At 50.3% G+C, this 17,190-nt stretch overlaps 1 long non-coding RNA gene across 1 annotated transcript in view; it reads left to right on the forward strand.

Annotated features, from left to right (window-relative positions):
* The first annotated feature begins 7,223 nt into the window (after positions 1 to 7,223).
* The window catches only part of LOC110341717, a 37,162-nt gene continuing 27,195 nt past the window's right edge, over positions 7,224 to 17,190 (forward strand). The window contains exon 1 of the long non-coding RNA XR_002383698.2: positions 7,224 to 7,436. This is a non-coding gene — a long non-coding RNA (uncharacterized LOC110341717). The remainder of the gene's footprint in view (positions 7,437 to 17,190) is intronic.

Genomic DNA, 17,190 nt, shown 5'->3' on the forward strand with positions numbered 1-17,190 from the left:
CTGGGTTGCATCGGCTAAACTGGGTGTGGTGTGCACACCTATAATTCTAGCACTCAAGAGGCTGAGGCAGCTTTGGCTCATCTTCAGCTACACCATGAGTTCAAGGCCAGCCTAGACTACACAAGATCTTGTCTCAGAAAAGGTGCGTGTGTGGTGCATGTGTGCCTGTGTGTGTGGTGTGTGTGTGTGTGGTGTGTGTGTGTGTGGTGTGTGTGTGTGTGTGGTGTATGTGTGTTTGCGTGTGTGTGTGTGTTTGTGACTGTGTGTGTCTCTGTGTGGTGTGAGTGTGTGTGTGTGGTATGTGTGTGGGGGGGTGTGCATGTGTGCCTACGTGAGTGTGTGTCTGTGTGTGTGTGTGCCTACGTGAGTGTGTGTCTGTGTGTGTGTGTGTGTGTGTGCTCAGAGACTAAGCGCCCTGGTTGCTCTTCCAGAGCATCCTGCTTCAGTTCCCAACACGCATGCACACACATGACAGCTAACAAATACCTGTAACTTGGGCTTCAGGGGATCTGTGGCCCTCTTCTGGCCTCTGTAGGCTCTGCACACACACAGTGCACAGACGTACATGCAGACAAAACACCCACACACATAAAATAAGAATTAAGAAAAGGAAACTAGCTTGTATCTTTGTACTTAATTAAAAAAACTTTGCTTAATCTTTAAACCTTGTCCTAAATTATGTCCTTTGAGCCATGTAACTTCGCACACAACCCTATATATAGCCACTGTCAAGACACTTAGGGTGCCAGGCATGGTGGCACACACCTTTTTAAGTTTTTAAACAATTTTATAAGTTGATTCTTTGAGAATTTCATGTCATACACCCCAGTGCCATTAATTTCCCAGTCCATCCTTAGCTGCTCTCTGCTCTTGTAACCCCCTCCCAAAGAAAATAAAACCAAACCCACGCCTGCTCTTCTATCAACCACAGCCTTTTCTGACTTTCGTCACGACTGTCGCTTCTCCAGTTCTGCTGTGCATGGGCCACTCTGCTCCTCCCTGTCTCCATCGCATATCCCTTCGTCATCGTGGTACTGGAAACTGAGGTGGGATCCTCTTGTTCAAATAGCTTGACTTGCAAACGTTCATTGCAGTGAGTCATTGGTCTGCTTTGAGGCCCCTGGCTTCTGCTACACCATCAATACTGGACCCTCATCCAGACTCCCCTCTGATACCCAGCTGCTGTCCTTAGTCACGGAGGTCTGTGGCCATGGCTCAGCAGGACCGGCCCCTTCGTGCGCTCCAGCAGCTCAGAGACAGGGTAGATGTTGCCGTGCGCCCACTCAAAGTCCTGGATCTGGGCCTCGGTGGTAGCTGAGTTGGTCAGCTGCCCAGGCAAGGGGCAGAGCTAGCTTTCCTGAGGGCGGCACACACCTTTAATCACTCACTTAGGAGGCAGGGGCAGGTGGGTCTCTGAGTTTGAGACTAGTCTGCTCTACAGAGTGAGTTCCGGGACAGCCAGGGCTACACAGAGAAACCCTGTCTTGAAAACAAAACATACAAAGGACACTTAGGGGGACTTTGTCCTGCGAGGCCCCCGCCATGTTTTGGGTGAGTAATTTTCCCTTTTTGTAAGTCTCTCTCCCTGTGAATGGCCATGCTTAAATCTGAAACATCCATCTCTCCCACCCCTTGATAGACACCGTAGCTTTGCTTCATTCTGGTAAAAACCCTGCGACATAGTCAAGGATCTGGCGTCACCTGAGCGGATGCCATAAGGAGGCTGCCGCCGCTTGCTTTGTTAAAAGATCAGCAAGCCAGACTGCTGGTGATAGTGTTGGGCGTGTGTCCCTTGCTGCCATGTCAGGGCCACTCTGATGGGCAGTGAGAATGTACGTGCAAGTGGCTGCTTCTGCGTGGACACCCATGAGTCTTTCTTTGCCCCCCCCCCCCCCCCAGGAAGAGGTCTTTTCTACTCTGACACAGGAAGGTGGATTAGGGGTCAATTCGGCTGGAAGAGAGCCATGTCTGATGACACATGGCTCCTTGGGGGCCGTCAAAGGTTTTTGATAGTCCTTTCTCTCTACCCCAGTGGCTCTCAACCCTCCTGAGGCTGCGACCCTTTAATACAGTTCCTCATGTGGTGGCGGCCCCCAACCATAACATTATTCTGTTGCTACTTCGTAACTGTGCTTTTGCCACTTATTAAGAATCACAATGCAAATATCTGTGTTTTCCCGTGGTGTTAGGTGACCCTTGTGAAAAGGCTGGCCCACCCTAACGGGGAGGTGACCCACAGGTTGAGAAACACTGCTCTTCCTGGACCAGGGGAGGCAAAGCCATCAGAACAGCAGTACCAACTCCGAGGCAGAACCAGGGACCAGATTCCTTTCTGTTTTAATGCCTTTTCTCCTTCAAGCCTCTCACCTGCAAGGGAAAGTTAAAACAGTGGGGGAGTCCACTGGGAGCCTTCATCTGTCCATCCCCCAGGCGTCTGGAGCCACCACAAGGAACCATTGGAACCTCCGGGTAAATGCTTGCACTGAAAGCATCCCCCAAAGCATCATGGGAGATGGGGGTGGCTCTTCCGCATGTTTTCTGAGCTGACTTTGTTAGTGATCTCAGGAACCCACAGTGGACCACCACCCAGGGACACTCAATACCTCCAGTTGTCTCTTGTTAAATAACTAACTCCACGGTTGGCGGGCTCAGTAGCGAGGAAGGGGGGGACAAGCTCCGGCTTGCTGTGGTTTCTCTGCCTGCAGACTCCTGCTGCTCTCACTCTGTTTATTCATTTGCAGGAGATCAATCTACTTGGTTTGGCAAGGCTGGCTGATAACCAAGGTCTGGCTCGGATGCCACCCAAGCAGGGACGAGCCCTCTCTGTAGTAGCCCAATTTGTCATGCTAAGTCACTTTTCAAAAACACCCATGTTGTGTTTATTTAACACAAGCTTTGAGCCAGCTAGTTAAAAAGACTCACCCGAGGAAGGAATGGAGACCCATCCCACCCAGCCTCCATGGCTGTAAGTCACATCCACTGATCCACTCGTTAGAACCTAGGCTCTACCCCAGCTATACACACAGTGCTAGGCACATGGGTTTGGTGAAGCTACTTTCCGCTCCTCTGTGTGTGTGTGTGTGTGTGTGTGTGTGTGTGTGTGTGTGTGGTATATGTGTCATGCATGTGAAGATGTGCATGCCTGTGCATGTGTGTGGAAGGCAGAGGGGTTGCTGGGTGTCCTGATCTATCACTCACCTTCTTAGTCCTTGAGACAGAACTCTCTCACTGAGCCTGGAGCTAGGCTGTCAGTCAGGAGGCCCAGCATCCTTCTATCTCTTCCCTCACTCCCCAGCGCTGGGGTCACAGGAGGGGACATGCTCCTTGCCTTTGGAATCCAAGTGCTGGAGTCAGCTGATCTGTGGTTCCTGATCAGTTTAGGGTACAGGTCCCTTCCAGAGGATTCAAAGTTCTCCCTAGAGAAACATTCCCATTAATGTTTTCATCTTTCATAAAGGAGACACTGAGGCCCTGCAGTGTGCCGCATCTGCTCTAGGTGTGGGAACACAGCAACAAAGGAGATGGGAGAGATCCAGATCCTATGTCCAGGGATTCTGGGATGCAGGATTGTGAATGTATGTGTGAATGAGTGTGTATTTGTGATCGAGAGAGTGCGACAATGAGAGTGCATGTGAGTGAGAGTGTGTGTATGTGTGAATGAGAACGTGTGCAAAAACGTGAGTATGTGCATGTGAGAATGTGTGTGAGAGTGTGAGTGTGTGTGAGTGAGTGTGTTAGTGTGTGTGAGTGAGTGTGTTAGTGTGCCTGTGTGTGTATGTGAGTGTGTGTGAGTGTGTGTGTGTGTGTGTGTGTGTGCGTGTGTCCCTGCCCGGTGAAGGGAGCCAGCAGTGTCCCGGAGCCGTCTCCAGTCAGCAGTCACTCACCACAGTCCCTGGGAAAGCTGTTAGCATTTTTGAAGAGGTAACCAATCAGTGCATAATTATTGCAAAGGGACTGCCTTTTTGTTACCATTTTTGGGTCCGTTAGCTTCCCAGGGCTGTCCCTGCAGCCTGTGGCTCCTGACTCATCCTCTTCTGCACACAGCCAGCTCATCCAAGGGCCTGGGCATTTAAAAGCTGTGTCTTCGCTTGTGGCTGCTCCCGGCTGGCACAGGAAGGGCGCAGAGTGGTGCCGGTAGGCCTCCCCAGGCTCATGGAACTGTCTCCTGCGGGCTCAGCTCAGTTCAGGATGGAAAGACAGCTTCCCGGTCTGCCCTACAGGCTCTGTGTGCCCACAATTTGCAGATGGACAGCTGAGGCTCAAAGGGGCAGGGGCTTGCCCTGGGTCATCTGTTAAGTATATTATGAGGAATGTTGATTCAGTTCAGACTAGAATCCCTGCCAGTGCACTGGGTGAGCTTGCTGCCCCCTTCCTGGCAGCCTCCTGGTTATGTGTCTGCAGAGACCATTTCTGTCCCCACACCTGTCTCTGGGCACAGGCTGAGGGTCCTGCCCTCTTACCACGCAGTTCAAGTTTGGTTCTATCCTCATTACACGGTAGAGTCTGGTGCTCTGTGTGCAGTTTCTGAGCACTTGTGGCTGAAGTTCTCCATCTGTTAAATGGATCCATTAAGACTCTTCTGACCACTCAGACCCTGCCCGTCCTCCCAGTGTTACCCAGACCCCGTCCATCTTATGCAGTGTCTCACTATCTCTGTCTGTTTGTCTCTGCCCCTCTGTCTCTGTCTTTCTCAGGTCTTTGCCATGTAGATCATGTTGGCCTCAAACTTGACTTGTAGCCAAAGATGGCCCTGAACTCCTAATCCTCCTGCCTCAGTCTCCAGGCTGCCCCCGCATTTCTGCACGCACTGGTCTTTAACAGACACACATGGGAACGCACAAGGTGCTGCAGTTCTAACCGTCCTCAGCTGAAAGCCAGGTAGTCGGTGCCTGGCAAACTTTTACTGAGGGCAGGAGAAAGGGCTCAAGCCACACAGGTGCGGCGGCGTCCACCTCACCACACCTCCGTCCTCAGAGCGGCCCCTGGACTGAGAAACAGAATGTTCCGGCATCTGTGAGCACTGACACTAGGAAAGCCCTCCCCGTGCCTCTCTGAGTGCCGTGCGCATGGCTCTTGGTCACTGTTAATGCTTGGGGTGTAAAATGTCCCCGAGGCCTCATGTGTCTAAACGCTGGGACCCCAGAAGGTGGCAGAGTTTTGGGAGGCTTTCAGACAAGGTGTCTGGTTGGGGGTAGGGCCATAGGGATGGGACTTCAGGGTCCCGCCCCCCCCAGCCCCCCCTCTCGTGCTTCCGGCTAGTCTGTTCCCTACTTGGCTCTGCTTGGCTGTGCAGAGTCCCGCCTGCATGCTCCCACCGCCCTCTGTTGTGTTCTAGGCCATGATGGACAGTAGCCTCACACGCACGAGAGCCACAAGTCCTTCCTGCCTCGAGTTGCTTCTGTCACAGCAACGAGAGAAGAAGTGGCAAGAGGACACTTGCTGTGTGTTATTTTACACTCACGTTCTCCTTCAGGGCCCAGCAACCCCGAAAGAGGCCCTCCACGCCCCCATATTATGGTTGAGGAAACTGAGACTTAGTCTGGGCTCAGTTTCCCTAAATGTTTCCTGCAGGGGTGGTGGTGGGGGCAGGATTTGAACCCAGGGTCTCCTGACCCCCGTGTCCTTAACATATCCTGTAGTCTAAGAGCTGAGCGACTGGTTCCTCATCAGGATGTCAGCTCTGCTCCACAGGCGGGTTCTTCTGAGTGGCCCTTGGTGTTGGTGGGGTACAGGGCGTACAGAAGGCGTTCAACACAGGATGGTTGAACAATTAAACAAAAAGCCTTGAGGCTTACATCACCCACTTAGATCCTGGCTTGGAAGGAAGAGAGTTGTGGATGAATTGGCTACTTGAACTTCTCCCGCTGCCTGCCTGGGCCTCTGCAGAGCAGGACTTGGCCTTTCTATGGTCAACATGTCCTTGTCTTTTACCCTTGTAGGGGGGCATGGGAGGAGATGTTGTCTTTTACTGTGGTAGGGGGACATAGGGGGACATGGGAGGAGATGAAGGCACCTTTGTGCCCTTGGGGAAGTGTGCAAGACGTATCCAGGGCTCTGTCAGCCTCTCTGGGTTCATGCTTCCTGGGCTCCGAGTTGCTCCTCAGTGATTTATTGTGCTATCTGCAAACTCATTTTTTTCCCCTTCTGGGCCCACAGAAGAGCTTCTGTATTCCCAAACACATTTGCTCCCTTAAAACTAACACATTCAGTCCTGTTGCCGCTGGTGTCTGCGAGCAGGCCCAGGCTTAGCTATTTTTGGGCTTGTTTCCAGGAAAATAATTTACTTTTCGTTGTGAGGTCTGTCAAGCTCAGTGGAATGATATTTTTTTTTCGTGACGCCGGACAAGTAAATCCTAAAAAAGCTGAGGATTTAAAACCTTGCCTGCAGAGATGGCTCACGGCTGGGCTTATCTTGTCGATTAAAATAAAGAGAAGCTCCCAGATTGCATCCAGCTGGACCAGCCAGGGTCCTCAGTGGTCAGGATCACGGCAGTGATGACAGTCATGGCTCATGGACATCACCTTGGGGACTGGGGCTGCAGCTCAGGTGGGGCACTCGATACTGGGCGTGGAAGCACATAGTCCTAGCATGCTGGATGCAGAGGCAGGAGGATCAGAAGGTCAAGGCTGTTCTTGGCTGCACAGCAAGTTCGAGGCCAGCCTGGGCTACATGAGACCTTGTTCCAATCAATCGATTTTTAAAAAAGAAAAGATTATCTTTTGAGGGTTAAAATAGCTCCCTTCCCAGCATCGGGAGCTCACATGTCCGCAGCTCGATGGAGCTGGAGTCAGTGTGAGTGGCTTCACAGGATCTGCTCAGGTTCCTCCCCTGAGAGACAGGAAGAATAAATGGCCTCCTGTTGGAGTCTCACGGGTAGAGTGAGGACAGAGGGTGTGTAGAGACTCACACATGCCCAGTGCCTGGAACGCAGACAGCGTGGCTGATGCTCCGGCAGCCACTTTGGACCATGAGGCAGACTCGAGTTTGTTGATGGAAAGCTGAAAGCTCCAGGGCACCGAAGATGGGGGAATTCACTGATAGCGCTTCTCTGGGCTTCTGCTTGCTGTCAGCCCAGGAGGTGCAAGGTGCAGGCATGTTACACTTGCTGAGAGCCACAGATTGCGTCAGGTTTTGTGTCTTCTAAAATCAGAAGACATGAGTGGTTTTCCGAGTCACTGTGGTACGACACCAGGAAGAAGGGACTTAAGAGAGGCAGTGTTTGTTCTTTGCTCAGGTTCAGAGGAGGCCGGCCAGTGTGGAGGGGGGAGGTGTGGGAGCTTGCCTGCCTCTGGGCAGGGCAGGAAGCAGAGACTGGAGAGGAAGCACTGTTGAGCTTTAAGCCTCAAGGCCGCCCATCGTTTTCCAGTAAGGCTCCTCACTCAAAGAGGGCTTCCAGAAGGTGCTGCCCAGAGTCACAGCTCAGAGGATCTAGATGGTAAGTATGGACCCTGAGGCCTGACGGTATCTGAAGACAAAAGAGACAGCATGGCTGCCAGAGGGTAACTGAGTGTGGCAGGGCCTTGGGGGTAGATGTCGGGCAGATGTTCTTGAGGTCCCAGAGGGCTGAGGCGGGGACCACACTCTGGCTTTGTGGAGAGCATGGCTGTGGGTTGAGTTTGCAGACATAGGAGTTGTGTGCCTCTCCTGGTGCTGGTGGCTTGGCTTGGGTTAGAGTAGAAGTGTATCGGGGTGCAGGTGTGGTGTGATTGTGGTGTGTCTGGTGTCTTGTGACATTCTTCCTCCTATCTGAAGCCTCTCTTTGGGGTTTCCGGTCCTCCACCAGGGAGCATATCTTTTTTGTTTTTGCTTTTGTTTTATTTTTTTTTTCCATCAGCAACATCTCCTGTGTGATTCCCAGTGTGGACAAGGTTCCCCATCACACAACAGCTCATGCAGGAGCATCACTGTGAGCTCCCTGGGGAATCTTGCCTGAGAAGTCTCCTTAGACAGCTTGGAGCCTCCATGACAGGAGTGAGCCGCTATCTTTGGCCACAGGCCCTCCCTTTTCCTCTTTGTTGCCTGCCCCTCACCTCCATGGCCACTTTAACTCCTGGGTCACGTCGTTTGGCTTCTGGTGACTCTGAGGCTGCCGTGGAGTGGGGCTACCATGCTTGCCCTGTACCAGCTGGGATCCCATCTCTCACATCCCTTTAAACACATTTTAAAAATAAATGGATCCACAATCAGGGTCTGATGGCACAGACATGTTTGTTTGTTGTTTGTTTTCAGGTACTTGGGAAGCTGAGGCACAAGGATAGCAAGTTCAAGGCCAGTGTGGGCAGCTTCTTTAGACTCTGTCTCAAGTAAAAAGCAAAAAGAGGGTTGAGGATGTGGCTCTGTGGTAGAACACTGGCTTGGCACATGTGAGGCCCTGGGTTCAATCCCCAGTACTGCCAAAAATCCAAAATAAAACCAAACCACCATCTGGAGTCCACATACCAGCACTGGGCAGTAAAACATGCCAGGACCACAGCATGTCTGTGAGAGCTGATGTGGAATTCTCTTATGTGGAATTCTCTTCCTTCATTAGCCCCCATGAGTACTTGTAAGTAGAAGATTCTAGAAACAGAATTAGAGAAGGGGCCATTCACCTTCCTTCTGTTCATTGGTAGAGAAAAAAAACAAGGCTCATGGATCATTGCTCATTTGCACCCCAAGAGTCAGATATCTTGCCTCCTGGTTTCCCTGCCACAAAGAAAGTTCTAGAACATGTGCACACTCACTCAGGCTTCTCTAAATGAAGGGTTTGTTCCAAAACACAGTGCTTGCAACATGTGTGTGGTCATCAGTCTCTGCTGTTATAATTTTTCATGCTCGGCCCTGAGACACCCACTGCTCTCCTGCAGCCCCACACCACCTGCAGCCCTGGTACTTGAAAACATGCATACATGGCCCTGCTCAGCAAACCCCTGCTGTGTTCTGTACTGGCTTTTAGCAGCTGGAGGCAACCAGGGGCTGGGGCAGGAGGATGCTGAGGAGTGAGCGCCCTGTTCTCAGCACCTCTGAAACTCAGTGAGACTTTGCCTTCTGTGGGTTTGCAAGTGGGGAAAGACATGGGGTGGCTTATTTACCTTTTTCTACATTTCCCCAATCTGTTTCCATAGCAACCCTAATAGGGATTGGGTTGCTAGAAAAGCATTCGTTTCTATAGAAACAATTTGTTCTATAAGAGAAACTATTTACTTGGTTGTATATGAAATCTAAAGTTAGGATTTGGGTTTTTTGGGCAGAGAATGTTTCTCAAGCTACCTACAGGTGGATGTGACATCTTCAGGCTCCAAAGAGCCATCCTGGGTGTTCTACAGGTGCTAGACAGACGGTCTGGGGACAGTCCCTTGGCATCTTTACCATGAATCTTAGTTTTACATTAAAACAAAAGTGTGGGTCACTCCCATGCTTGGATGCAAGGGGCAAGACTCAGTGTTCTTGATTTCTGGGAGTGAGTTGGACATAGAATCTTGCTGCTTTCTTGTTCTTCCTTTAAGAACTCTGAGGAGTTTTTAAGAGAAGGCAGTTTGGTACAAACAGCAAAAACACGACTCAAAACTGGGTAAACCCCAAATCCGCAATAACAAGGACATTATGGCTGAGGTTTTAGGGTGTGGGTGGCCTCAGGGAAGGCTGGGTCTTGGGCAGCCACGATGACCCAGTCTTTCCTTCAATGCCACTCTCTATTAGGCTGATGTCACTCTCAGGCAGACTCTCCAAGAGGCTCCGGGTTGAGCAGCCTTATTCTTAGCTGTTTCAGCTTAGACTCTAAGGGTGTGGGATCCTGAGTGACGGACAGTTAGTATCAACTGTCAACTTGACAGAATCGGATAGCCAGGAGATGGTCCCCTAGGCATGCCAGCTTGGGGGAGCGGGTTATCTTGATTTCTTAATTATCTCGATTAATTTAATCCATGTGGGAAGACTCACCACTGTGGCTCACACCATTATCATGAGCTGGTCATGCCGGAAGGAAAAGGAGAAAATGAGCTGAGCACTGGTATTCATCCCCCTCTGCTGGGCATGGTGAATACAATGTGGCCAGCTTGGTAAATAAATACAACGTGGCCAGCTTGGTAAATACAATGTGGCCAGCTTGGTAAATAAATACAACGTGGCCAGCTTGGTAAATACAATGTGGCCAGCTTGGTAAATACAATGTGGCCAGCTGCTTCAGGCTCCTGCTGCCTGCACTTCCTGCCATGATGTACTGTAAGCTAGGAGCTGTGAGTCACAATTGATGGGGGATGTTCTTCTGTATGCTGTGAATATATGTTTCTTCTACTGGTTGATGAATAATGGGCAGGCCAATGGGCAGGCAAGATGGAGCCAGGCAGGACGTCTAAGCAGGGGAGGAGACTATGAGAATTGAGGGAAGAGGAACACAGGGGGAGAGTTGCCAGAGACTTGCCATGTAGCTACCGGGAAGATAGGATGCCAGGCATTCTCTGGTAATCAAAGAACACTTGGATGAATAGAAATGGGTTAATGATTAAGAGAGAGCGAGCCAATAAGAAGCCTGAGCCATTGGCCAAACAGTTTATAATTAAAACAAGCCTCTGTGTGTTTATTTGGGCCCAAACGGTTGTGAGCCCTGCAGGACAGAAACATCCGTCCACACACAATAAACTCTCCTTTAAGTCACTTTTGTCAGATCTCCAGGCAACAGAAAAGCCACCAAGAAAATCTACTAGTTGTTCCATTGAAATGCAGAAGCAAATGAAGGGAGGAAGGGTTGATTTCAGGCCATGGCTTTAGGGGATCACAGCCCTCATGGCCGAAAGGGTGTGGCGGCCTGGATGCCTGCAGTGAGTGGCAGAGACATCTCCGTTCTTGGCAGACAGGGAAGCAGAGAGCCTGAGCTTGTCAGGGCCTGTTTGCAGCTACCTGTTTCTGCCACCACATCACACAGGTTCCCTCTCCTCCTCACAAGGCCACCGGCTAGGAACCAAGTGTTCAGGCACACGTGGGAGATGTTTTGGCTCAAGCCCAACAAACTGCATCTACTTTGAGTCGTATGTCTACCCACGAGGGCTGGGGAGGAATGAAATGAGCTGATTGGCCAGGCTCAGGGGCTCCTCTTTGGGTCCGAGGTGAGGTCAGCATTCGCCAGTCCCAGAAGACAGAGGTGAGAAGTAGGAGAGCCTGAAGAGAAGGCAGCAGACATGGGGTGATGTGGTCCACATACTGTGGGTCACTAACTGATTCCAGAGGACCCACTGGGCCATCAGAAACTAGAGGGGCAGGGGCCTGGGGAGATGCTCAGACAGTAAAGTGCTTGCTGTGCAGGTATGAGTTCGAGTCTCAGACCCACATTTAAATAAATAGGAGTGGTGGTTTATGCTCATGATTCTGGCTGGTGCTCACTGGCCAGCTAGCTTAGCCTTTTTGGTAAGGTCCAGGCCAGTGAGAGACTCTGTCTCAAAAAAAAAAGAAAAGAAAAAGAAAAACCAAGGCAGACAGTGACTGAGCATGACACCTGAGTTTTACGCACATGCGCCTGCGCACATGCGCACGCATGCACGCACACACACGCACACCTGAGTTTTACTCGCACGCACACGCGGATGCATGTAGGCACACACGCGTGTGCGCGCACACACACACACAGAGGGTGGGGGGAGAGGAGCTATTGCCTGCTGTGTCTCAACTCCCAGGCTTGCTCTCCCGACCTCCCCATTTGCTAATCGACTTCCTACCAGCACAGCCTCCCTAACATCCTTCAAACAAGACTTTCTCCCTTCATCTGAAGGGAGCTGGGGGAAAAAGCAGAATTCATTTGCATGTCACCTAAAGTACTCTGACTGTGTCTTATCGCCTCCACAGAGTGCAGCTGTGTAATTACGGTCACCTTCGGCCTCGCAGTTTGTCTTATGAAAAGGTTATGATGAACGGGGACAAAAAAAAATCACTGAGAGACACAGCCGAAGTCTCCTTTGCAATTGTCCTTTCAGCCCCAAGTTCAGAGTTCCAGCAAATCGCTTCAGCAGAAGCAGCGTATAAGCTGCCTCAAATATGTGTGTACATGCATTATATATATGTGTATATATATATATATATATGAAATGTATGTATTTTTGGGAAAAATTCTCCAAGATGATGGAAGGTGTGACTGATTTCAAGAGGGGTGTTGGTGTGTGGCCAGTAATTTACATGAACAGGATTTCCAGGGCTCATTAAGACCTTGAAATAGGAGTGTTAAAATTCAGCATTTTGGTTTGAATTCAGTTTCTGCTATGGGGGCTTTCAGGCTTTAAAACCGCCTCGTTTTCCCTTGCCATTAGCTTGCAAAGACATTTTAGAAGACTTAGCCTGTCTTTAGGAATCTGTGTTCCTTGTTAATAAGCGGAGTTGATGGTTTTTGCAGAAATCACTTCTGTGTCACTCTTGTTCTTCAGGGTGGATGCTGTCCATTGGGGATCAGAGGAGAATGGTTGGAAAATGTCAGCAGGGACTGTAGGCTCCTTGGGTGAACCCTGTGCTCTCAGGAGCCCTTCGATGTGCAAAGGGTGGGCTGTCCCTCCGCAAGTGAGGGGTGTTGGTGGGCTAGTCACAGCACGTGCATTTGCACATGTGTACACATGAAGGTTGGAGGGTTGTGTGTGTCCTTCACAGCACTGGGGATGAAGGTGACATTTGACTAAGGGTCAGAGGTGACTCAGTGTCCTCCCACAGTAGTGGCCAGGGCTGCAGTTGGAGTCTCCTGTGCCTTGACAATAATCACAACACCTGGCCACTATCATGCCTGTGAAGGGCGTTGTCATGCCTGTGAAGGGTGTTGTCATGCCTGTGGAGGCCGTTGTCATGTCTGTGGAGGCCGTTGTCATGTCTGTGGAGGCTGTTGTCATGCCTGTGAAGGCCGTTGTCATGTATGTGAAGGCCGTTGTCATGTCTGTGGAGGGTAAGGCCTGCGACTTTACTCTTCTGTAGGTTTTATTTATTTATTTATTTATTTATTTATTTATTTATTTATTTTTGGTTTTTCGAGACAGGGTTTCTCTGTATTGTTTTGGAGGCTATCGGTCCAGCCCAGCCTCGAACTCACAGAGATCCGCCTGCCTCTGCCTCCCGAGTGCTGGGATTAAAGGCGTGCGCCACCACCGCTCGGCTTTCTGTAGGTTTTAAATGAGACCTGGTTTCCAACTGTATTTGTGACTGAAGATGGCCTTGAACTTTTGGCCCTCCTGCTTCCACATCCTGAGTTGAAATTCCAGGCGTACACCACTGTGCTGGCGATGAAGACAGGGCTTCCGGTGAGCTGGGCAAGCGTTCTACTAACTGAGCCACATCCCCAGCTCTGCAGTGACTTTTGCCTTTTGCCACCAAATCCCAAAGAGTTCACCCAGCTGGCCTCCACCTGTATTTCAGTGGAGTCTATAGGCATCGTCTTCATTTTGCCCCTCTGGGAGAGGTCTTCCCTTTCAGACTTTCGGGTAGTCCTGGAAAGGATGCCCCATGACAAGGGTGCCACCCAAATGGCGTCTGTGTGAACCACCAGCTCAGCTCTGATGGTGCCCTGACTTTGTAAGGATCAGGCTGGAGGAGGGAACGGAAGAAGGCAAAGGCAGGATTTCAGGCAAACTCAGCTTTGAGAGCAAGAAAGCCAGCCTGGTGCCTTCAGGCTCTCCTGTCTGTCCCACCCCGTGCTGCTGCAGCCTTGTGCTAGGGGGTGGAGGCAGAGGGACAATGGGGCTCTCTGTCAGGGCCAGCAGTAAAAGTCACTGGCCATACAGCTCATAATTTACAAAGGCACACACACCACACACCGCACACACACATACACACACATCACACATACACACACCATACACCTCACACACACTATACACCACACACATACACACATCACACACACACATACACACATCACACACCGTACACACACATCACACACATACACACACCACACATATACACACACCACACACATACACACATCACACACCGCACACACACACATCACACACATACACACACCACACATATACACACATACCACACACACACGCACACACACACACACACACACACACACACACACCGGAAATTGTTTTCCAGTGGCTAGGTGGGAAGAGGGGAATGGAGGCATACAGGGAAGGATTATAGGGCGTGAATGAAGTAAGAGTACATTATATATTCATGAAAACGCTGCATTGAAGCTCATGTATAATTAATGTATTTTAATAAAATAATAAAAACAATTTCATTTTCACTTAATAAATGTACATATTTATACATAAAAGTGTACTATTTTGGTAATATAAAGAATTTGTTAGGATTAAGAGCTCTGGCTGCTCTTCCAGAGTACCTGGGTTCAATTCCCAGCACCCACACGGCAGCTCACAACTGTCTGTAACTCCTGTTCCAGGAAACCCGACACCCTCACACAGACATACATGCAGGCCAAACAGCAGTGTGCATGAAATAAAAATAAATTATTTTAAAAAAAGAATATGTTAGGATCAAATCAGGATGAGTAAGGCCCATCCCAGTGTAGATCATGCTTCATGTTGAGCTCAAAGTCCTGTTTTGTTTTTCTAGTTATTTTGAAACATAGAAAGACTTGTTAAACGTGATGAGCTGCTGTGCTGGGGTTAGCCCTCCTAACTGCATGCGCACATCCACGCTTGTACGTGGGGACCACAAGCCAATGCCAGGTGTCCTCGGGTGTTCTCCGTCTTGTTTTTTGGGACAGGGTCTCTCAGTGAATCAGGAGCTTGCCAACTCAGCAAGGCTGGCCGGTCTCAGGGTCCCCAGCCTCAAGATCGCCAGTGCCCACCACTGTGCCTACCTTAGTTTTCAATGGGTACTGGGGCTCTAACTCAGGTCCTTGTGCTTGGAGGACAATGACATTCCTGACTGAGTCATCTCAGCTCCTAACTGCTTTTGTGATGACAGTCACTGTGTCCCCATCTGCACGGTCTGTAACCATTGCTTTTTCTACTTCTAAGTCAGCTTACATTCCAGGCATGGTGACAAGATGTAACGTTTGTCTTTCTGCGTTTGACTTATTTCCTTAAGCAAATTACCCTCCACGTTCACTTGCATTGTCACAAACAACAGGAGTCCATTCTTTGTGGCCGACTAATAGTCCACTGAGTGCCATACATACCTTATTTTCTATCCACTTGTCTACACATAGATACCTAGCTTGCTTCTGTTTTTCACCTACTCTGGGTAGCAACACAATCTACCCCCGTATGGCATTGCTATACTGGGTCACCTGGAATTCCTTTCTTCCTTTTTTGTTGAGGCGTAGTGTAGCCCAGATTGTGCTTGAACCTCCAATCCTCCTGCCCCAGCCTCCCAAGTGCTGGGATAACAGGTGTGTGTCATCATGTCCTGTCTTTTCAGCTTCAGAGAAAGCTCCACCCTGTCCGGCCACCAGCTCCTGATTCCACACCAGGGTTGGAGTTTGTCAACGGAGAGCAGGCAGGACTATTCAGCCATTCATCCTCTCCCAGCTTCATTCATGAGATGCTCTCAACTCCTCTCTAACACTCAGCACTGGGCTGTCAGATGTGACTTTGAAGTTTCCCTTGCTTGGAGATCAACACCCACTCACTCTCTACCTCCGGATCATCTCCACGTGGAAACTGCAAAAAAGCTCTCGCCTACACCACAGGGCTCTTGGCTCCGTGGAATTGCAGTCCGTGGAACAAGGGGGGTGCTGTCCTCCCCAAAGTCCACAGGGGTAGTGACTTAGCATTGCCATGGAGATGCCGACTATCTTGAAATATATACCACTTGCCACCCACTCTTGGGGCTACTGTTTTCCAAGTCAAGGGGACTTGTCTAGAGCTGAGAGGTGTGTGGCCCACTGGGCCTTTGGGTTCAGCATTCCTTGGAAGCTGTTTCAATTGTCCCTGACATAAGTAACAGTTTCACAGATTCAGTTTTTGTTTGACTTTGATGGATGGAAAAGCTCATTGTAAAGCCTCAAGTGTCAAGAAAATGTCACTTTCTTCTCAGCATATGCAGAAGAGGGATCCAAACGCAGTCAGCGGTGCTGTTGGGAATCAGAAGGAGCCTACGCACTAGAACTATGTGCTTCTTGGGTGTAAATGCCTGCACTGTGGCCAGCTTTGACCCTGGCTGCCTCCGTGATGTAATAATAACCTGCCAAAAGTCAGTGTGGGCTCACAACTGTAATCTTACTACTCCCAGGGCTGAGGCAGGAGAATTGCCACAAATTTGAGGCCAGCCTGGGCTACCTCACAAGTTCGACTCTAACCGTGGCTGAAGTGTAAGCCTTTGTCTTAACCCTTCCCCCAATAAATCAGTAACTTGGCTTCAGCAACAGCCGCTCTTTTCTCACGCTCGGATCCAGCTCCTGCTTGCCCATCAGACAGCCTGGGTTGGCACCAGCTCTACCTCTGGCTGTCCCTGGGGTCCCGTGTCATCAGCAACCCTCCCATGTCTATTCCTCATCTGGGCAGTGGTGATATAACAGCACAGGCTTCTCCTAGACCAAAACAAAGATCTCATGAGAGAGCACATGGGCAAAACTTTGCATACAGCAAGTGCTCAATAAATGACAGCTATTTCTCTGCACACAGCGTGTGTCCACCGCCTGATGATACCAGGTTTACACAGACATCCTCACAGTGTTTACCTGGTTCTGCTGGCTCCCAGTCTATGTGGTTTTGGTTGGCCTGGAACTCTCTCTGTAGCTCAGGTTGGCTTTGAGTTCACAGTGATCCACCTGCCTCTGGGAGCTAAGGTGTGCACCGCCAAGCCCAGCCACCTTCTGTTCTTTTAAGTGATGCTGAGGATGGAACCCAGGTAGAGGCAGTGGGTTCGTTCTCCACCTCATTCCCCTCCTTCCTCCAACAGCCCACGAGGCAGAGTTGCTTGTCCCCCGAGCTTAGGTGCCTGGGATGAAGGAGCTGAGATTGGGACTGCCAATCAAAACAAGACCAACCTAGGAGCAGCTGTTTGGCACTTACAGACCAGGTCTCAGCTCACCCGTGAGGACAGTGAGTGACAGCCACCTGATCATGTGGGGACCGTGACTGACAGCCACCTGATCAGAGCATTGTCTAAACAGCCCTCTGCTTAGACATGTGGCGGTGGAGAGCTGAGTGCTTCCTGTCTGGAGGTTCAGCGATTGCTTCTCACCTGTCTAGTACGGAAATCGCAGGCCACTGCTCTGCCGTCCAGAAGTTGTTGGGGTGCTCAGAGGTGCTGGGTGTGTGCAG

This window comes from Mesocricetus auratus, unplaced genomic scaffold (assembly GCF_017639785.1).
Source record: "Mesocricetus auratus isolate SY011 unplaced genomic scaffold, BCM_Maur_2.0 Super-Scaffold_100028, whole genome shotgun sequence".
Lineage (NCBI taxonomy): Eukaryota > Metazoa > Chordata > Mammalia > Rodentia > Cricetidae > Mesocricetus > Mesocricetus auratus.